The sequence below is a fragment of the Lampris incognitus genome, chromosome 8 (genome assembly GCF_029633865.1).
Source record: "Lampris incognitus isolate fLamInc1 chromosome 8, fLamInc1.hap2, whole genome shotgun sequence".
NCBI classification, from domain to species: domain Eukaryota; kingdom Metazoa; phylum Chordata; class Actinopteri; order Lampriformes; family Lampridae; genus Lampris; species Lampris incognitus.
The window spans coordinates 39,855,413-39,878,102 of record NC_079218.1 but is presented as its reverse complement, the minus strand read 5'-3'; the positions used below and the strand labels follow the sequence as shown (position 1 = coordinate 39,878,102).

Sequence of the window (22,690 nt, the reverse complement as noted above, 5' to 3'; positions counted from 1 at the left end):
GTTAAAGGTCCCATTCCTTGTGCTTAAACTCAATGGTTAAGAGTCCCAGGGTTATGAGTTTCACTCCCTTTGTAGTTCAATGCACAGAGCATTAACATAACCCGGGTGAGCTGTTCTCATCACTGAGGCCCTGAGCAATAATAACAAGCGCAGACCGATAAAGTCCAATGGCACACTGGTGGGGTCTTCCCACCACCGATATACAGTATCTCCTGAGTGAGTGAGTGAGTGAGCGAGTGAGTGTGAATGAGCAAGTCAATGAGTGAGAAAGTCAGTGATTGAGTGAGTCAGTGAGCAAGTCAGTGAGTGAGCAAGTCAGTGAACGAGTGAGTGAGTTAGTGACTGAGTGACTGAGAGTGAAAGAGTGAGTGAGCATGTAAATAACATGAATTTCCCAGTTTCGCCCACGGCACCATGCCACGCAGAGCACCGGGAAAAATGTTTACCCTCACAGAACAGTAAGGGTCTTCAGATAAAAGCGTCTACCAAAAACACATAGGTTATGTTGACTATAATGTGTTACTCAGTCAACGTATCTGGGTCCCGTGAAACTACAACGGTCCCTAATTTCTCTTTTTTCCTTCATCATAAGCCATAAATAGCCAAACCAAATAAAATCTTGCATGCTATCTTTTAAGGGTGTAAGAAAATATCAACACACACGAGCATTCTGATACTATTATTGTATCAGAAACACTGTATTGATACACACAAAAGCATTTGACAGCAACATTATTTGATTATGTTATTTACATCTCTGACCAAGAGGTGCAGTAATGTAACATGCTGCATGAAACCACAATAACCATAGGTGTTGGTGGCGCCACACTAACCCCACCATCTTTCAAAATGCTTTGTTAGTAATTTGTTGTACCCGCCCCCAAAAAAAACAGCTTCCACCGTGTCTTTGTCCTCCCTTGCAGGTTTAGGGAAGGTCAAAACAGTTTTATATTAACCCACAATAATTGTTGTGCGCTCTGAGAAGCCCCAACGTCAAAGGACAGTACCAAAAAAAATGATCTTATTGGTCACGTCACCAACTAAGCCTCTTTAGTATCTGAGAAATCATTGTTTAATGTCTTAAGAAGTCTTGGATCAAAATTCTTCTTCTAATATTCTTTATACATAATGTCTCAAAATTGTAGACGACGCAAAATTTCAACAAACGTACCCCTGAAGAATCAGTTGGAAGCCAACCATTCATGGGATTTTTTTTTTAACTTTCATAAGCGATAGCAGTTTTGAAAGAAACTGGGTTAAAGGGAGGAGAAAAAAAACCCCGCCTGTTCTGTTAGACTTGTTTGAACCGATCTTCCCAGTTGCTATGGCAACTTACCTCCGATGGTTTCTTGTGTTGGTGTAGGACCCAGGTGCTGCTGGTCCCTGTGTTGTTGGCCGATCTGGACCACGACGTCACCTGACCTGCAGGAAACAATGCGCCAAAGATGATCATCATCAGGGCAACACAATAAAATTACGGTAAACAGTAATGTGCAATGATGATGCAAAAAGAACATAAGAAAAAAAAATACTAATTTCAGGTTATCTTATTAAAGCAAATGTCCTTTTTTTTCTTTTCTTTTTTTTTTTACTTTCCACTGTGGGGCCGGAACACCCTTAATACATCTTCTGAGCAGTTGACTTGCATAAAACAATTCACCGATCGCTATTATGCATGCATCGCATGTATTATGCGCAAGTTATTTTTGTGGTGCTGCCACCACCAACACCACAAAACTTGCATAATATTTGCTTTTGACTGTCAGCATTATCTTTAAACTTGAAAAAAGTTCCACATAAGATAGCCTGGCGGCCTGTCCAGGGTGTCTCCCTGCCTGCCGGCCAGTGACTGCTGGAATAGGCTCCAGAATCCCCACAACCCTGAGAGCAGGATAAGCGGTTCAGATAATGGATGGCTGGATGGATAATAGAAGAAAACCTTTTTCAGTGCTATCAACACCTTTTGATAACCTGGGCTGGGTAAGGTTGTTTCCTCACCTTTAAAGCTGGCAAAGGTTTGATCACTTATTTTGAAAGTGACTAATGTTCATGTCATGTATGTCCATCCATCCATTATCCAAACCGCTTATTCTGCTCTCAGGGTGGTGGGGATGCTGGAGCCTATTCTAGCAGTCACTGGGCGGCAGGCGGAGAGACACCCTAGACAGGCCGCCAGGCCATCACAGGGTCCACACACACATTCACACTTATAGCGACAATTTAGTACCGCCGATTCACCTGACCTGCATGTCTTTGGACTGTGGGAGGAAACCAGAGCACCCGAAGGAAACCCACACAGACACAGGGAGAACATGCAAACTCCAAACAGAGGACGAACCAGGATGACCCCCAAGTTTGGACAACCCTGGGGCTCGAACCCAGGACCTTCTTGCTGTGAGGCGACCATGCTAACCACTGTGCCATCGTGCCGCCCTGTCATGTATGTATTTGAGGGAAAAATTCACAGACTTCCAACCTGACCTCTGTCTCTCTAGGGCGGCAGTGAAAAGGATTTTTTTCCCCCGCCTGCCAAGTGACGTATCATTATGTCACTTGGCGGCTGGAAAAACTACAACCCAGCACGGCTTCTAATACTCTAATCTACTCTCAACACGTTATTTAAAAACACATCCTCATCCTCTCGATGGTGGAGATGACGTCCCACAACACTAGTGCAGAGGATTTTAAGGACGATACCGAAGCTCACATGCAATGCATTCTGGTATGTGTACACCAACTTCTCTGTCAATATGCTACACGGTGAGGACTTAATTGCTTCAATCAACTCCATTACTTATCAGTACTGATTACATGTACACAAAACCATCGGTGAAATTTCCCTTTGATACACACATGTATCTATCGGCAAGATAACAAGCCCACAGACGGCAGATAGTGGAAGGTGGTTTTGCTGCATCCAGTGAGTCTTCAGTCTGGCTGCCATTAAATTGACTGCTTGGTAAAAATTTCACTACCCTGAGATTGGACTGGCTAAGACGGCACCAGCCCCACTATTCTGCAGTTTACAAGCAAGAGACAAAGTTGGTTTGTCAAAATCACATAGAAAGACAAAGGTCAGAGTGTGCTCTCTCTCTCTCTCACACAAACACACACACACAGGCATAAGCAGACAAAATGAGAAGAGACAAAGATCTCTCCCTCTCTCTCTGTCTCTCTCACTGATAAATGGTACTACATGTTTGCCCTTACTGCTGCTGCTTCATTATTTGATTATCCATTGGATAGAACTATTTTTTTTCTTCTTTTTTTTTTGGAGACAAGATAATTGGAACTTGTTCAGTGTTTTTTATATCTTGTGGAATTTTGTGGTGCGTTCTTTTTTTTGCCATGGTATCAAAAGTGGTTCAAATATCCATCCATTATCTAAGCAGCTTATCCCAATCGGGGTCACAGGATTCTGGAGCCTATCCCGGCAGTCACTGGGTGGCAGGCGGGGAGACACCCTGGACAGACCGCCAGTCCATCAAAGGGCACACACACGCACACACGCATACACACAATTTAGTATGGCTGATTCAACTGACCTACGTCTTTGGACTGAGGGAGGAAAGCGGAGCACCCGGGAAGAACATGCAAACTCCACACAGAGGATGACCCGGGGCAACCCCCAAGGTTGGACTAACCCGGGACTCGAACCCAGGACCTTCTTGCTGGGAGGCCACCGCGCTAACCACTTCGCCACCGTGCCGCCAGTATCAAATATCTACATTTTTAATAATACTGTATCAAAGCTCAAAATTTGGTCTCATGGCAATCCTGTCTCCAGTCCCCCACCAAAACCACCCACCCAACAGGCATTTTTCCATTGCACAGTGGAGAAACAAGCTGAAACCGAGTATAGCATTACCCTTTAGGTCATTAAGAAGTAGGGCCCTACCAAATTCACGGTACATTTCGCTCAATTTCACGGACCTAGTTTCTCGAAAATCACAGATTTCACGGAATCTATAAGAAAAATGCGACATTTCACGGCAATTATTAAATTACACTTTTTATTCACACAGGGCCTGAATAGCCCAGCCTACTGTACACAGCATAACCGTACTGGTGGTTTAATGTAAGCATTGAGCATCCTGCGATGGTGCTTGGCTTCATGCTCTGTCTCTGCGATGAAAATACTTGTCCATGTTTTGACACGGCCCTCTCCGCGTCCAAAGAGTTCGTCGGGATTGACAGACAGCGCCACGCTACTTTAGCAAGGTGTGGTAGCCTAGATTCGGAGGATTTCCAAAAAGCTAGCGCTAGTAAAGTTGTGTCCACCTCTTGTGCGATGTGTTTGTAGTTCGGCAATTCCAGCCTACAGTTTTTGTCAAATCCAGGAATGTCCGTGCGGAGTGAGTTTAAATCCACCGTCAAAATAAGTGTTTGTGCAGGGTCAAAAATGCGCACTGCTTTCAGGAATTCGGCCGCTGGTTGTTTAAATCTACTTTGCGTAATGTTCTCGTTTGACTCGTCTCCGAACCACCTTGTGGTTCTTTTTCGGCAGCCCTCTTTTTGTGGAGATGAGTTTCACTTTCCAAGTGACGCTGAATCGTTGCTCGTCGACTGTGATCTAAGGAGATATTACAACTCGTACAAAATAATTTCCCGCCATCAGCGTGTAAAATATGTTTTCCAAATTCAATTACTCTGTCGTCTGCAGTCGTGTTTTTTGAGGCTTTAGATTTCGACATCTTCAGCACGTTAGGGCCTAAGCTAACATGCTGGCGACAGCTAACTCAAACTATGCTAGTAACAACTATGATCATTGCGACCACCCCGGATGCTCATTTAACCAATCAATGTCTTAGACACGTGAATGCTTTTATTCGCGCATCCAAAATGTCAATCATGTCAGCACAGTATTTTCTCAAACTGGTTGCGCACTTAAATTCTGCATTTCACTGCATTTCACGGCAAATGGTCAATTACACGGGAAGAGGCTGATTTCACGGTCCGTGACGCGATTTTCACGGCCGTGAATTTGGTAGGGCCCTATTAAGAAGACATAAAATTAAAATGGTGTCCAAAAAAAAACCTCCGCTTAAAGATTTTTCTGGTAACAGATGCTGAGCTGAGAGTAGGATCAGGTCTTTCAATAGAGGTTAGGCTTGATGATGATCTATAAAGGCCTTTAATAAGTAATGACAGTATAAATATCATCTTGTTAAGCACTTAGTCCACTGTGGTCCTTTACTACCTCATTAGTACACAACTTAATGGCAATTAGGCAGACACTGCAGCCAATACCCCACCTACTGCTTCAATCAGTAGCTCTGTGTGAGTCTGTGTCTGTGAGTATTTTGTGTGCGTCTGTGGTTGTGTGTGTGTGTGTGTGTGTGTGTGTGTGTGTAATTGTGCACAAAACTAATGAGGTAGGTCTATGAAGATGTGAAGAGTGTGTATGTATGTGCGTGTCTTTGTGTAAATGTTATGATTCCATGCTGTCTGTTTGTTGTTTTTGTTGTCACCAAAAAACTCGTAGAACAGATAAAGCTGAAAGCTCATTTTTACCTATATACCCCGAGCCCCAGATGGACCTGTCATTAACGCCACGTCACATTTGCGGTTAAATTACATTTCACCGGCGTACTTGAAAGTACAATGTTATCAAAATAATGAAATACTATATGTTTTACACTGGAGTCAATGCCAGCAGTCACCGGGCAGCAGGAGGGGATTTTACACTGAATAAGTGAGTGAGTTAGACAGTGTAAGAGTGTGAGTGTGTTGGAGTGAGGGAGAGACAGAGACAGAGTGGAGTGAGAGTGGAGTGCGAGAGAGAGAGAGAGAGAGAGAGAGAGAGAGAGAGAGAGAGAGAGAGAGAGAGAGAGAGAGAGAGTGGTAAGAGTGAGAGCGGAGAGAGAGAGCGAGAGAGAGGAGTGAGACAGAGTTGGGTGAGACAGAGTGGAGAGAGGAGTGAGAGAGAGAGTGGATTGAGAGCGAGACAGTGGGGAGAGAGAGCGGCGTGAGAGAGAGTAGAGTGAGACAGAGAGAGAGAGAGAGAGAGAGAGAGAGAGAGAGAGAGAGAGAGAGAGAGAGAGAGAGAGAGAGAGAGAAAAGAGAGAGAGAGAGAGAGAGAGAGAGAGAGAGAAAAGAGAGAGAGAGAGAGAGAGAGAGAGAGAGAGAGAGAGAGAGAGAGAGAGAGAGAGAGAGAGAGAGAAAAGAGAGAGAGAGAGAGAGAGACATTTACCTCCCACTCAAAATGTTGCTAATGCACCCACAATAGTACTGCCACTATGCTAATTTCGCTGATGACGCAAGAGCAACTATAACTTCCTGGGGGCTGAACTGATGTCAGGCTTTGGAACTGGAGACACACTCAAATTCAAACACCATAAAATCTGGACTGAACTGACACCCGTCAGTGAGTTTTGTGAAAAGACTTCAGATAAATCCTCCACCAAGCTGTTCTTAATGCTAGTCGAAAGTCCCCAAACTCACACACTGCAGGGTGGCCATGGTAAGTGAGAGAAAGCCAGAGTGTGTTAATGAGTGTGTATCTGTACTAATCTCTCTGTGTGTGTGTGTGTGTGTGTGTGTGTGTGTGTGTGTGTGTGAGCGCATGTGTACCTTGCCTAAGACACGCAAAAGGGAATTGGACTACGTACAGGTTTGTGTGTAATATGTGTTGTGTTATATGTATCTACAAGACTGAATACATAATTCATTTATAAGACTGTTTATGCTGTATACCTGTGAGTGCAGTACATCTGTGTGCACAATCATATATGCAATTACATTCATGTTCTTCAGCTCACTTGTGTCTATGCATCTGTCTGTGTGTGTGCTGACAAATCATCGCCCGTTTGTGGTTGTGTGTTAATGTGTGTGTGAGTGCATGCAGGTGTGCTTAGGTTGCACGCACATGCACCACATAAGACAGCTGCTATGCCTCACCGCAGGGGCCAGCTTACCAAATGGACCACGCCACAGTTGGAGGTTGGCATCGTGGTTACGTGTTAATTAAAAGCCCAGCACAGCCAAAATTATCATGGGTATCCTTCAATTAGAAACCCAATAGCCTCCAGTGAACAGATGCTGGGCAGGGGGAAGCCAGAGTTGGCTGGTAAAGGCTCCCGGCAAAGTAGAAATGAAACACTGATCCACTTTTCTTTTTTCTTTTTTTACCGATACCGAATATTAAACTTTTAATGTCACTGCAAGTAGAAGTCTGAGTCATTGCTTGTAACTAAATATAAAAACTTGGTTTTACTTGGTAGATGTTTGGGATTTTTTTTTTAATTTCCCAAAAAATCTGAGAACTTTCCAAACAACTTTAACAGAAAAGAGTACAGTTTACGAAGTAAATTAAAAAAAAAAAAAAAAAAAAAACAAATGTATTTTTAACTTAACGTGCAGCTGAGGAAATATGAAAAGTGGTCAACAAGGGGTGATCAGGGTTGTTGTTTTTATAGTTGGCAGTCTACTAATCTTTTAGTAATTTTAATGATGCTAGTGAAACAGGAGAAGGCTGAGAGGGCAGACTCCTGCAGGAGATGAAGTCAGGCTTGCAGAAGCAAACACACACATAGCTTGGATAAGAGTCAAATAAATGCCCAGAATCCATAAATGCACAGAGTGAGTTACAATGCAGGCAAAAGCAGAACAGGACCAATTGGCTTGGGGGTCACTCGACTGTAAGCGACTCAATTAAAATTAAGTATATAATCCCTGTTTCTCTGTTAGACATAAAGTAATATCCCTTTAGGTGTTAGAAATGCATACAAACTAAATGCATTAATGGGACTTTTATTCACAAACGGCGCTAGGCTCTGAGTAACAGACTGAGGGGGAATATTCAAGGTAAGGGGACACACGACAAATACCAACAAACAAACAACTAAGTCTCTATTCAGTTTCTCTGCTGCCACCAACGCCAATCACACATTGGAAACACAAACCATTTAACTATTGTCATGGGTGCCATAAATTATGATGGTTGGGAGAGCTTGGTCTGCTGCGTTCTGTGGGCACAGCGACCACGGCCCTGCTCGGCGCTGCACCCTAAGAGGAAACACCAAGGGTGATCTGACAGGATGCGGAAGTGGGGCAGGCTAAGCTAACTGCTAGCCCATGCAGACCGGCAGTTCCAACAGTCATCCTGGCTGGCGGTTGTTCTCTAGACAGTGAAATTTTTGGACTGTGTTGCAAATTTACTGAATGGACTGAGGGTTTTTTGCTTTATTCTCTCTGTTTTTGTATGTTTTTGGTGGTTTTTGTCTTCTGTGTTGCACTGCTGTGGGCTGGGGGAAATGAAATTTCGTCTCTTTTGTGTATGCAAGTACATGAATGAGATGACAAAGAATTGTTCCTGATTCCTGATGATCGATGTAATTCGCTCACTCACTCTCAGTGACTCCTGGATCATTCTATGTACATGTAGCAGACACAAACCCCTGTTAAAGGTTTTTTTTTTTTTTTTTTTTAGGGGGCTGGTTCCTTATCCGATGCGAGGGTCTAAGGACGGAATGTTGTGCTGCTGCAAAGCCCCTTGAGGCAAATTTGTAATTTGTGATATTGGGCTATACAAATAAAATTGACTTGACTTGACGTTAGCTTCAACCCAGTTTTAAGCCAGGAACATTCTAGATTATTTATAGGCAGAATATAACCCTGATTTAGATGTGACAACTGATTTCCAAGATCGTGGAGAGTCGGCACCTGTCTGCACAAAATAGGGTAGGTCACCACAGACAGTCAGCAAAGGTTATCATGTAGACGGGGGTTTTAAGATTCAACTCGCTCGCCGCACGATCGAACCTTCGACCAGTGGGAGCTGTCACGATTACATCAAACATGTTTGATTTTTCATGGCTGGAATGTGAACAACTGTGTGCTCACGGGCAAGTGTGCACCTCTACTGCTGCAGTTGTGACCGGTGTGCTTGGTTATGAGTGTAATCCTCAATGTTTGATGTCAGGCCCTTACAAAGCTGGCTCGGGACTTTAAAAGTCTTCTAGTGCGTTTCCAGCTTTAGCCATGCAGGACGATACGTAGTTGAGACATGTCTACCCCCCCTTTTCCCCCCAATTGTATCAAGCCCATTACCCTGCTTTTCCGAGCCATCCTGGTCACTACTCCACCGATCCGGTGAGGGCTGCAGACTACCACATGCCTCTCCCGATACATGTGGAATCACCAGCCGCTTCTTTTCACCTGACAGTGAGGAGTTTCGCCAGGGGGACGTAGCGCATGGGAGGACCATGCTATTCCCCCCCAGTTCCCCCTCCCCCTCTGAACAGGCGCCCCGACTAACCAGAGGCGCTTGTGCAGCGACCAGGACACATACCCACATCCGGTTTCCCACCCGCAGACACGGCCAATTGTGTCTATAGGGACACCCGATCAAACCACAGGTAACATGGGAATTCGAACAAGTGATCCCCCAGGCTCACCTTTTTTGATGTCACCAGGTCTGGGTCCACATCACAGAGAGACCACAACCCCATGAGATCAACTCTCTGGATATGCTTGGCTCACAAAGCTAGGGCCAGTGTAATCATTATAGGAAACAATGGAGTGTTGAGATGCACAAACTTGTTATTCCTGCACTTGGCTGTTATACGGCACATGGCCAAGAATTATTCGTTTTAGCTTGCCAGCACACCGACACTGCGTGCATAACGCTGTGACATGGCTCTGGGAGGTGTTTATTATTAGATACCATCCCTGTGGCAGGCAGCGACTGGCAGTACCAGTAATGAGTTAGGCATGAAGAGTCAAAACTCATGCAGCTTTGAACATCTGGTACATGCCACTCTTCCAGTCTCTTTCCACCTGCCTGCATATCTGTCTCACTGCCTGTCTGTACCTCTGCCTCTCTGTCTGCAGGTCGAGCTTTCAGTCTGTCTACCAGCCTAAATGTCTGCCCGTCTCTGTGCCCATCCTGCTCTTTCTCTCCATCTTCCGCCATCTCTTTCTCTTACACACACTCTTTTGCTCTCATTCTGTCCATCCTTCCATCTGTCACACTTACTGTCAGTGGTGTCTGAGTCGTTGCTGCTCGTGGAGTATTTCCTCCTCTTTTTCTGGCTCTCCATCTGTTGGGGGAAGGGAGGAAACGCACAATGAGATGACCGTGAAAGATGTTAGCAGTTACGAAGATAAGACGAGAACGTGCTCCGTTGGCAAAAAGAGCGACACCGTGCAACAGTGCAAAACAGCAAGCGCGCATATTTAAGTCAAGTGGTTGGTTTATTACAATTATTACCTTGAGATTTACATTCTAAACAAATGTCCTCAATGGTAACTTTGAATGCGAAATTTCCAGTGGAAGGTTGCCATGGCATGAAACGCAATCAGTCACCAAGATTTTGTGGAAGATTTCCAGCCTCCAGCTCTCATTCCGTGTGTGTGTGTGTGTGTGTGTGTGTGTGTGTGTGTGTGTGTGTGAGTGAGTGAATAGGAGGAATAGAAACTGAGGAAGAGAGGGAAAAATTTCAGGGAAGCTTGGCCCAACATTTTTGTTCACCAGCTGCTCTGCCTTTGTGTTATTTATTGTTTGCAATACTATCACGTCTGGATTTTTACACGCTATCGCTGTTTCCATTTTAGAGCACTATGATTATCCAAAATATCGGAATAAGGCCAGATTCATGGTTAGACGTCAAGGTAACCGGGGTCCCCCTGCTGTAGGTGCCTACAGCATAGCAATTTGCCTATACTAATACGTTGACGCAACTCTTGGGACTGTTATAGCACCGCTGCAAACTAGATGGCGATGTTGTGGGCTGTAGCTGAGACCCTTACCTGCTGTAGCCTACAGCAGAGCCCCGTGGTCACCTCGATACAGACCCATAAATCAGGTGTAACTTGAGGTCCCAAATATATATGGACCTGCCGACTGTTGGGACTGCGTTTATATTGTTGCTTGTGCTTGCTTTTTTTTCCAGCACCTGCAGGGAAATCTATCGACGACAGTTGACCGCCCTTGAGCAGCACGGTGGCCCAGTGGTTAGCACTGGTGCCAAGAAGGTCCTGGGTTTGAACCCTGGACCGTTCCAGGTCCTTTCTGTGTGGAGTTTGTATGTTCTCCCTGTGTCTGCGTGGGTTTCTGCTGGGTGGTTCAGTTTCCCCCCCACCATCGAAGACATGCATGTTAGGTTTTAATACTCCTTCCTGTCTGTGTCCCTGACCCCGGTATGGCAAGAAGGACTGGAGTCGGCAGCCCCCGGGCGTTGCACGGCAGCTGCCAACTGCTCCTAGCCACACGAATAGGATTGGTTAAATGCAGAGGATGAATTTCCCCAAGGGGATTAATAAAAGTATATCTTATCTTGCACTGCCTGTTGACACCTATGTCCTGTCGGACTTGAACCTAGTTTTTTGTTTTTTTTGTTTTTTTACACTTACTTACGTTGTCGCCGCCTGACTAGATCCTTGCGTGTGTTGTGTTATTGTTGCAGTAAATTGTACCCAATCTCCCCTCGGGGATCAATAAAGTATTCAGATTCTGACTATTACCTCTCAGATGTACGTCACTTTGGATAAAAGCATCTGCTAAATGAAATTGTAAATTGTAATTGTAAATTATCTCATCTTATCTTATCCCTTATTGGTTGAGCGCCAAGCTGGCTTGTTTGGTTGTACAATAAATTGGCTGTATAATAAAGTAGCTGTTTGTATAATCATTCCAACGTGGTTCACCAGAAAGCTTCCCTCACCACGTGTTATTCCTTCTGACTGTTTGAGCCTTCCCTTGCCACAGTGCTACTACAGTGCTACTACCCCTTTTGAGCTTTGGCAGTGCATTAATCCTGCCTTATCACTACATAAATTGTTCTTCGGCACTTGGTTATAGGACCACAGCTGCAAAGACAGCCACACTTTCCTTTCAAAACTTTTTCAAGCAGCATTCCTTTACAGATTTTGCATGCAACAAAAAACTGAACATGTACATTTATTCCACCAGTACTCTACTCAGTGTGGTTTCGGTTCGCTAAAGAAATGTTTTCCTGACAAATGGAGGGCTTGTAAAAAAATATGTCAAAACAATATTTGCTATGGTTCCCAGGTGCATTAACAATGCATGAGTGAAATAAAAGCAAATCATGTGGCGCTTGAATAGTGACTCCAAGAATCTGCAGCACAATAACGCTGCAGTAGAGTATTCTCCCATTTGAAATGAATGGCCTTCCATTGGACTGAGGCAAGACTGAAGGGTAAAAATGAAAGCGAGCAACGTACACCATTAAGAGGTGATATAGCTGGTTTAAAAAAAATGAGAAGTAAATTATAAAGGACGCCTGCACACTGGTAAAAATACTCAAGAGGCTCTTGAGATGCAGAAAAGGGTATACTTTATATTTATATATATTTATACAGCGGAAAAATGAAATGTGTTGACAAAAAAATGAACATTTCAGCCCTCCAGCCATCCATAGCACCTCAGCACTGTGCAAATGAATCCTCTTTTTCTGCATCTCGAATACTTTTGAAATTCTGGGGTCTTCCTTTGTTATTCCACTGGACTACAGGCCGGTTTCCATTAACCTACTTAATGTGCAATATGAAATTGCCCACTAAAAAACAAGTAATGGAAACAAATGAATTTCGAAAAAACTCAAAATATCACAAAAGAGTTGAGGTGGTTTTTCAGACGTCTTGACAAAGCAATATTTCACAAAATTGAAATGAAGACACGTTTTTCGCATTTAAGTCAAGGGCCACACCTAAAGGGGGACTGCCCATTGTTCCGAAATCCCAATAGCCTGGAAAATGTCCCATTGGGCCAAAAGCCCAATTGTCCGACAGCCCGTAGTTCAAAACTAATTACCACTGATCCGAGGGTCCGTTGTTCCGGAAAAACACACTCTCCCTGGAGTTTTTTTTGCCCTTAAATATCTTAGTGTATTTTGATGTGCAAATATGAAGATACCATTTACTACTAATTCACATGAACAGGAGAAGTAACGTTAACAGGACTTGTGAGAATTTCATCTCTACTTCACCAGAAATGTCTACTTTCTAGTATTTATCTCTGACCAGTTCAGATCAATGATTCGCAAAGGACAGTGTGTATTTTCAGAGCAGTGGGCTTTCGCTTTCGGGATAGCGGGCTGTCAGACAAATGGGCCTTCGGTCCAACAGGACATTTTTTTGAACTATCGGGGTTTCAGAATAATTGGCCGTCGGATATGGCATGGCACCTTATAAAGAGCGATGGCTATGCACTTCTCGGTTGGAACCGATCCCCTCGGGCATGATATGGCAGCCACCATGAGGGGTCCTACTTTGTTGCATAACTCATCAAATGTTAAGTAGGTCATTCTGAAGTTTTGGATCCACAGAACATCTGTAAAATCATTGCAGACAATGGCCTCCCATAAATCGCTGATATGCGGCTGCTGCCAGGTATAAGAGGGTTTGCCTTTCAGTCATTGTGCGCATAACATGCCCTCGTCGCCTTCGATTAAACACTATCACGGCTATTGCGGCGCATGCAATCGAAACCGCCGCGCAAACACTTATCAGGTCTTGGAGATCCGTCGCCATATTGCGAGAGGAGAAGACCCAGCTTTAATCGCATCACATCCCTCAACAGAACCACAGACCATTTGCAATTGTGTTTTGTCCAAAATCGCTTCTATTTTACACAAAACTGCAATGGAAACCCGTCTTATGTCTTGAAAATAATAATAGCCAAGTTTGAAGTCTCTTTTCGGGCAGCAAAATAAGTGTCTTTCAATTTAAGTCACCCTTTTTGCATGTACTCATGGTCATTTGTTAACACAGTATTAAGTGTTTTTGGTGACTGGTTACTTCAAATGTATGATTCATATCCATACAAGACCCCATCACAATGCAGGCATAACCCAGAATGCAACATTTTTCACGGTGTGACAAATGTGGCATGGCTTAATTTGAAAAGAAAAAAAAATCTTTGAAAACTGATCATAAATCTACCCCACTGAAACAGAAATTAGAATTTACAGCAGAAAAGAGCAAAACATACATTTTGTTTTACTTCTGACAAATGAATTTACCATGGTGTATGAATCTCCGGCCGAGAGATAAGGCGGAGAGAGGGGAAATTGGAAAAGAGTAGGGAATAGGAGAGATAACGGGGGACTGTTTATGTGATGTCGATTTGGTAGACAGATACGGAGGTCTTGCTCCATTTTCTACCGGTGAGTGAGTGAGTGAGAGAGACAGACAGACAGACAGACAGACAGACAGACAGACAGACAGACAGACAGACATAGACATGCGCAGGGCAGGGGTCCAAGAAAGAGGGGGTCGGAGACAAATAGAGGGTGAAGGAGAAGATGGAGCGGTGACAGTCAGCAAATACCAAAAAAAAAAAAAAACGATCATCTCTCTTGGGAGAGACGGATCGAGACAAGAAAATATGCCAGAGAGGACAGCCTGGTTTAACAGAGCCAGGGAATGAGAGGGGAAAATAAGTAACTCTCAGATTGTGGGAGAGAGAAAATGATGGAAAGAAAAGACACCACCAGAAAGAGCGACTTAAGAGAGTCAGTTGGTCAAGAAGCAGTTAAGACGGAGCATCCTGCCAGCCGGGGCCGAGAGCCGAGCGGCCAGAGGACTGAGCCTGTTAGAGCCTTCAGCGTGGGGAGCAGAGATTTATGTGGCCATAAAACCAGGCTGCTTGCTCTTATACGGGGCTTTTCCTGTAGCCCCGACCTCGCCGCCTGCCCGGCACACACTAAACTACATTGATATTTACACTGACGACGATATACTTTCCTCCCTCTTGCTCTATCTCTCTCTCTCTTTTATGCTCACTAAAAAACTCAAGTGTGTTTTGGTAATCAAATCTTACTTTATTCAGTCACATAGGTCCATATTATTAAAAAGTAACTATGTAACCATACATTCTCTCTCTCTATTCATGTGTCTGATTCATTCTCTCGTTCACATTCTCAACTTTTCTCCCTCTGGTCATTCCTCTCCCGTCCTCTCTAACCAGTCTCCTCATTCTCACCCGTTCTCTTTCCATCTCTCGCCCCCCACCCCTCCTCCTCCCCTCTACTTTGCTCCTTCCCCCTTCCTTTGCTCACTCTGCCTCTCTCACTTCCACACTGTCTCAGTGTCGCGTTCTCATTTCTCCAGTCTCATGATAACGGGGGATGCAGGGGGCCACGGGGTAGGGTTAAGTACGCCATTGACCTCCCCCGCATCCATCTTTCCGCCTTTTACTCTCTCCGCATCTCTTTTGCTTTCTTATACTCCCTCCTTTTCTTTCTGTTGTTTTTACTCCTCTGTCGCTCCATATTTCTACTTTTTTTTAAAACCTGGCTTCCTCTCTCTCTTTCTCTCCGTCTCTTTCTCTCTCTCCCTTCCTTGAGGAGGAGGAGTTATCTAAATCATTGACTTCCCCTTGCTGAGCGAGTCTGTCTGCAAATCTTAAAGTCTGTCTTTTACTCCGCATGTCTATATCCATCTTGGGGCTTCCCTCGCCTATTAAACTCTCAGGCGACCCACTTAAGCTTCACTTAGTCTGACCATGATTTTCTTTCTTTCTTCCTTCCTTTTTTGTTTAATATATATTATGTACAGCCCAGTAAAATATTTTTTCCTGGCCACCTAAAGGAAAATGTGGACAGAAAAAAAAATTGTATCCACATTTTCCTTTAGATGTGTCATGTAAAAAACATGTTTTAAGGCTGTGTTCTTTATGTAAGACGTCTGAACAAGCGGTGCTGTTGTCTTTTCAAGCCTTTTCAACAAGGGATTTGCGGAGGGGTTAACCAAATATGCCACTTAAGTGCAGGACAAATTAAAATGTTTGGAGAAACGCTCAGAAACTTTGACCGACCGGTCTACAGAATGAGTGAAACAAGACTTTTTAAAAGGCTTCGGGCAGAAATACAGCGTCAGGTTTACATTTAGTCCACACCTTGGAGAGTTGGGGTCTTTTCTGCAGACTTCATTAACTCAGGGGCTCTTCATGTATGGACTGTGATTTGCGGCGGAGGATAAGAGTCTCTTCTCCCATTATTGTTTAGAGTATTAAGAAGCTCATATCGTTTGTTTTGGACTCCTCTTAGTCCATAAAGAAGATTGTAAACCACAACTGCCCTGCTTTTTAACATAATAGATAGTTGGCGGTAGTTTACTATGCCACTCCATGGGTGTAAATCCCAAATGCATTTAAAACCTGTTTTTATAAACATCTTTAATTGCACAGATCCCTTAATCTTATAATAAAAATGGTTTTGCAAAGACATTTTCAGCCCAGTCCTCCCACACTCACACTGCTAACGCTTACTTACCAAAAGATGCTGACATTTGGTTATAGCATCTCATAACACCGAGTTACACATCTTGCTTTGTCTAATTTAAGACAGGTTGAATGAGACATGTGATGTAATAACATTGTGGACAGGAGTGCATCTCATTTCTATTGCAAATGTCCAAGCTTTAGATACAGGCTGAAAAACCCGTTTTTGAGAAATACAGGCTCGGAAAAAGTGTACAAGCCCATTATGAAAGAGATACGATCATTTCCAGAACACTATATGGAGTTAATTGGGGGAGATTAAGCTTGTCATTTACTAACTTTATGATATAAGTCTGGAAGAGCCAGTCAGAAAAAAAGTTCGCATTGTCTCACCAGGGGAATAACACTAGCTCAGCTTTAGAAAGATCCATGAATTCATGTTTCTAAGTCTCAATTCCTTTCATTGTTAAGCCATCTGGCATTTTATTTTTATGGGGGGGTGGGGGGGTTTACATTTAGGCCTCAGCTCAGTCATACTGGTATAGCAGTAACTGGTTAGCTTGTGGCTAGCGGCTTACATTTGGTTGCCATTTAAATGATGACGATATAACAAGCTGTTGCGTGGTTTACTGGGAAACTCAAGAAACTTATTTCCCCACTGTGTGACAGCAGCCGTCAGTGTCCCCCCCCCCCCCCCGTCTTCACCCACCACTGTTTTTGCTACAGTGGCGGTTGAGAGTCATTTAGATCTTGGTTCCACCAAGTTTTAGTTGACATGCTGAAACTGAAACTGAAGGTAACACAGTGTTGTCATCTTGCTGTCATTTTAGATCTGTGATTATGTTACATTCATTATAATGTTCATTACAATGCAACCATGTTATTTCTAAATGCTGGTTATACTTGTTTTGATTGTGCACTTCCAGCAAACTCAGCCTAAATATAATGGGTCTGACTTTGCATTGCAGATTTTTCTCTTGCAATAAACCGCAAATTTCTTTATAGCAATCCCAAGTGGTGCAGCTGTCAGACATGTTGGTTTGTGGCCAAGTGATGGTTTGTTTCCTCTACAAGCCACTGTGGCTGATAACTTTCAGTCATTCAGAGGTCCTGTGTCATTTGAATTACTGTTGGCTGGTAGAACAATGGGAGGTGGCTGATGATTTTTTTTTTGTAATCTAGTATCCCCCTGCGGTGGTGCACAATGTAAAATTTGTTTAATTACATTTTAAGTGTTTAGCTGAAAATGGTCCAGGAGTGAGTAAGAATGAATGAGAAGATAAGCGGTCCAACGTCTGGCTCAATGACACTTCAACAGGGGGGGGGGGGGGGCGTCTGGGTAGCATAGCGGTCTATTCTGTTGCCTACCAACAGGGGGATCCCGGTTCGAATCCCCGTTTTACCTCCAGCTTGGTTGGGTGTCCCTACAGACACAATTGGCCGTGTCTGCGGGTGGGAAGCCAGCTGGGGGTATGTGTCCTGGTCGCTGCACTAGCCCCTCCTCTGGTCGGTCGGGCACCTGTTTAGGGGGGGAGGGGGAACTGGGGGAATAACGTGATCCTCCCATGCACTACGTCCCCCTGGCGAAACTCCTCACTGTCAGGTGAAAAGAAGTGGCTGGTGACTCCACATGTATCGAAGGAGGCATGTGGTAGTCTGCAGCCCTCCCCGGATCGGCGGGGAGGTGCAGTAGCGACTGGGACAGCTCGGAGAGGCAGGGTGATTGGCCAGGTACAATTGGGGAGAAAAAAATGAATAATAATATAAATACTGGGGGAATTAAATGTATGAAGATACAGTTACAGGACTGACACATCACATTGCTAGGCGAACCTCTGAAAAATGTTAGCAAGAGCCACTGGCCTGTTGAAAGGAATGGAAAGACAGTAATTGGAAATGTCACAGCATCTCCCAAACATCGCAGGATTTTTTATCTCAACAGCATCACTCTAGGCAGAGGTGTCAATATGTCAACTCTGCAATGGCCAGAAACACTCAACGGGTGCACCGCTCTCTCTCTCCGTCCTTTACTACCTCCACCCCCCATTTTCACACCGAGTGACTTTCTCAGTCTCTCTGCCTCTCTCCTCTGCTCACTAGGCGTGCTTCCATCAACGTGTTTTCATGCGACATATGAAGTTGCACAAGAGAAAGCATGAATGGAAATACCAGAACTTTGAAAACATGCCTGAATATCGCAAAACTTTTTTTACACTCACTTGAAAAAGGCTGAAGTTTCGCTAAAGACAAATGGTAAGTGATGACATGCTCGACCAGACACAGTTACGGTGGACAGTGAAAACACGACGATACAATTGGAAAGAATAAAATTAAATTGTCCTTGAGTTAATTGAAATTAAAAAAACAGTAGCTCAGAGTGCAATGGACTCAGCCAGCGCTTCTTTTACGTCTTAAGTCGGGCAGGGGGAATCTGGCCGGGTAACCTGTGACAGCTCCTCCAATGGCAAGTTACCGGCACAAGTTCAAAGTGATGCATTCTCTCCTCTGAGTTTAGTGTTTACCGGAAGTTGTCGAGATGTTGTTGCTAAGCAACCATTATCGCCGCTGTTTTGATGTCTTGTCGGGTCGCTTTTTGAAAAACACTAGTTGAGGGAAACACATAGTAATTCCCATATTCTTGTGATCGACTTTGCACAATTTTGCTTAAGATTTGTGATACATTTGGATGGAAACACTCACTCTTTGTGTCTCTCATACACACACATGCACATGCTCAACTCTGTCTCAATCAGCCCCTTGAACCCGAGCCCAAGTCCGAATAGAGATACTTCCTGAAAGTGAGTGAGAGAGAGAGAGAGAGAGAGAGAGAGAGAGAGAGAGAGAGAGAGAGAGAGAGAGAGAGAGAGAGAGAGAGAGAGAGAGAGAGAGAGAGAGAGTCTGTGACGATCTGTCTGTCTGCAGGGTCTTTTTGCAAATGGCTTTACCAGATGGAGAAGGAATTCTGTTCCCATTTGAGAAGAGAGAAAACAGCAGACCAGGATACCAACACATAAACTGCCTTTTGTTTTTACCTCAACTTCAATTTTCATTTTACTCTTTTCTTTAATTGAAACGGCCAGTCATTAATGAGGTGTGTGTTGGGTCTCTCTTAGGCGTATACAAATAACGTTCAGAACTAGAAACAGAGAGTAACGGTGCCCATCTCGTTTATTTGTGTGCGTGCATGTGCGGTGCACGCCCACGCCCAATTAACACACCTTGTCAAAATCCTCATCAATCACTGTCTTTCTGGATTGTATTGGGTTGCAATTTGTCTTACTATAGTATCGGATTACATCATTTTCTATTGTCCGGCCACATAGCGTTGTATTGTGTAGTTGTACTATCATGCTATATCATGTTGCATCACATCGTCTCATTTCATTTGCTACTGGCGTATACTTATGATGCCACGGTATATCATTTTGATTAATTATATTTTGCTGACAGTACTGCATTGGTATATCAAAAATGAAATATATGGAACATGTTGTTATATTCAGTATTGCAGTGAGTAATATGGTTTATCACTCCATCAGCTTCCACTATGGTGCACGCACACACACGCACACGCACGCAAACACACGCACGCACGCACGCACACACGCACACACACACACACACACACACACACACACACACACGACTAATGGTGCGGCAGCATTTAAGCTGGAGGCAGCCAGCTGTCAAACTAAATAAATAAACCTGCAACCAGATGAAGAAAAAAAAAATGAATCAAATAAAGTGTCAACCTAAACGAAGCAGACTAATTCTAATATAATAGAAATATTATATCAATAATATTACAAAATGTTAAAAAAAGTTGTAATATACAATATATGTTTTGGTACTGTTCGACTTTTCTGACATTTAGGAAAGGCAGTCTGCAGAATGGAAGAGAGAGGACTGGAAAAAAGAAAGGGAGGAGGGAGGGAGGAAGTGAAGAAGGGAGAGAGGAGGTAGGAAGGAAGTTAAAGGAGTGAAGAGAAGCGAGGATTAATGAGATACAGAGATCGATAACGGGGGGGGAGGGGTTCATCAATCAAAGGAAATCAGGTGACGTTCCAAACGACTGGCGGACAGAGTCGAGAATTTGAAGGAAAAACAGCCAGAGCCTGGGTAAAACAGGGGCTAGGAGAGAGAGAGAGAGAGAGAGAGAGAGAGAGAGAGGAGAGAGAGAGAGAGAGAGAGAGAGAGAGAGAGAGAGAGAGAGAGAGAGAGAGAGAGAGAGAGAGAGAGAGAGAGAGAGAGAGAGAGAGAGAGAGAGAGAGAGAGAGAAGGACACACTGAGTTACTGAATTAAAAAGATGCACAAACATACACACAGAAAACTGAGATCACACACACACACACACACACACACACACACACACACACACACACACACACACTCACAGTAACACAGGATAAGTTGGCATGGTGTGTGAAGTTGTGCAGTCAAACTGGATTACATTACAGAGCTATGTGACTGGGCTGTCACCTCCTATACCCTTCGTGGATCCCACTGGCCTGGGAAATGAATGGAAATGAATGGCGGGCAGCCGCACATCGTAAAGCACCAACACCATTTCTGCAGCTCTGAATGCAGCATGCACTCAGTTCTGGCAAAATGAAATACTATTAGCTGTAGGCGACACTAAACGGGCCGTTTTTGACTGGCTTTCTGCAAAGCAGTTGGGAATTATTTTGGCCTCGCTCAGTCTCGGTTGTTATCCATTTGACACACACGCTCCCCGCTTAAAATATGTTAATCTACCTATTGCGGAATACGATCTAAAAATGACATTTATTGCAAGTTAAATTTTATAAAGATAAGAAATCAGAAGTCAGCGAACGCAGTACAGGAAGTGGACTATAATTACAATCAAACCCCTAAGAAAACATATTTCAGCAATGTTGCCTCATATCAATATAAATTAGTCCACGAGGTTACAAACATGACCATCTGTGCAGCATTACATTAAGATTGGCAGCGAACTTTGTGCTTTCCAGGGCTTAATGATGAGCAAATGTTCTCTACAGGTCTTAGCTAACCTAAGAGTGAATGTATTCGAGTATAGACTGGATGTGCCACTGCACTGTGAATTTAAAAAGAAAGGGGCAGGGGTGTCCAGGCAGCGTAGCGGTCTATTCTGTTGCCTACCAACAGGGGATCCCGGTTCGAATCCCGTTTTACCTCTGGCTTGGTCAGACATGGCTACAGACACAATTGGCCATGTCTGCGAGGGGTAAGCCGGATGTGGGTATGTGTCCTGGTCGCTGCACTAGCGCCTCCCCCAGTCGGTCGGGGTGCCTGTTCGAGGAACTGGGGGGGAATAGCGTGATCCTCCCACACACTACGTCCCCCTGGCAAAACTCCTCACTGTCAGGTGAAAAGAAGCGGCTGGCGACTCCACATGTATCGGAGGAGGCATGTGGTAGTCTGCAGCCCTCCCCGGATCGGCAGAGGGGGTGCAGCCGTGACTGGGACGGCTTGGGAAGAGTGGGGTAATTGGACGGGTACAACTGGGGAGAAAAAGGGGGCAAAACATCCACACACACAAAAGAAAGAAAGGGGCAAGAGAGTTTGTTGAACGGTGGCAAATCTCTGGACAGTTCACAAGTCTGTAATGGAGATTTTTAAGAGTCTTGGAAGATGACATTATTCAGTCGAGCTTCGCTCCCCCAGCACACACAGTGTGTGAGCTCTGACTGCAGAGACAAAATTGATGAATACATCAACACAATCATAAAAGTACAAACGACACAAAACATTGCAGAAATAATACAAGAAGCAAGAGTCTGTTAATCCGAGCTCATCAGCAGTAGAAAACTGGCTTTTCCCAAATAGTGAATCACTGTATTACTTAAGACTGCGTGCTATGGTTGAAATTAGTCAATAATTTAACATGATTTAACATTGCCCCTCGAACCTTGATGACTGATAACTATAATCAAGACTGTGTTATCACAATGATTACTTTAACCATGATTATAAAGCCCTTAAGGTAATGTCACAGGTTGTCAAGGTGATGCTTCCAATTGCAAAGGAACCCAGGAAATGCCATGCAGCAAACAGCACTAAAGTGTTTCAGGCCGTCTAAGTTTTAGCAGATGCAGCACAAAAGCAGCCCATCCATTGACCAAATCAGCATCAGCGATGATGTCTTAGCAATTTAAGAAGCGTCACTTGCTCTCCTGTTGTACTCACTTTTTAACTTTTCCGAATAGGATAACCAACAAAAATGATAGCTAATATAATATCCATCCATACATCCATTATCCAATCTGCTTATCCTGCTGTCAGGGTCGCGGGGATGCTGCAGCCTATCCCAGCAGTCATTGGGCAGCAGGCAGGGAGACACCCTGGACAAGCTGCCAGGCCATCACAGGAACCACACACACACACACACACACACACACACACACACACACACACACACACACACGCATGAAATTATTATATTATCAAATCAATCAAATTGTAAAGCGGCATTGCCCATCAACACACCGTCAACCTAG

At 44.1% G+C, this 22,690-nt stretch overlaps 1 long non-coding RNA gene across 1 annotated transcript in view; it reads right to left on the bottom strand.

The window, feature by feature from the left end:
• Positions 1-1,334: 1,334 nt before the first annotated feature.
• The window catches only part of LOC130116862 (uncharacterized), a 46,343-nt gene continuing 24,987 nt past the window's right edge, over positions 1,335-22,690 (bottom strand). The window contains exons 2-3 of the long non-coding RNA XR_008810607.1: positions 9,980-10,043; positions 1,335-1,422 (exon numbers count right to left, since the gene is read on the bottom strand). This is a non-coding gene — a long non-coding RNA (uncharacterized LOC130116862). The remainder of the gene's footprint in view (positions 1,423-9,979; positions 10,044-22,690) is intronic.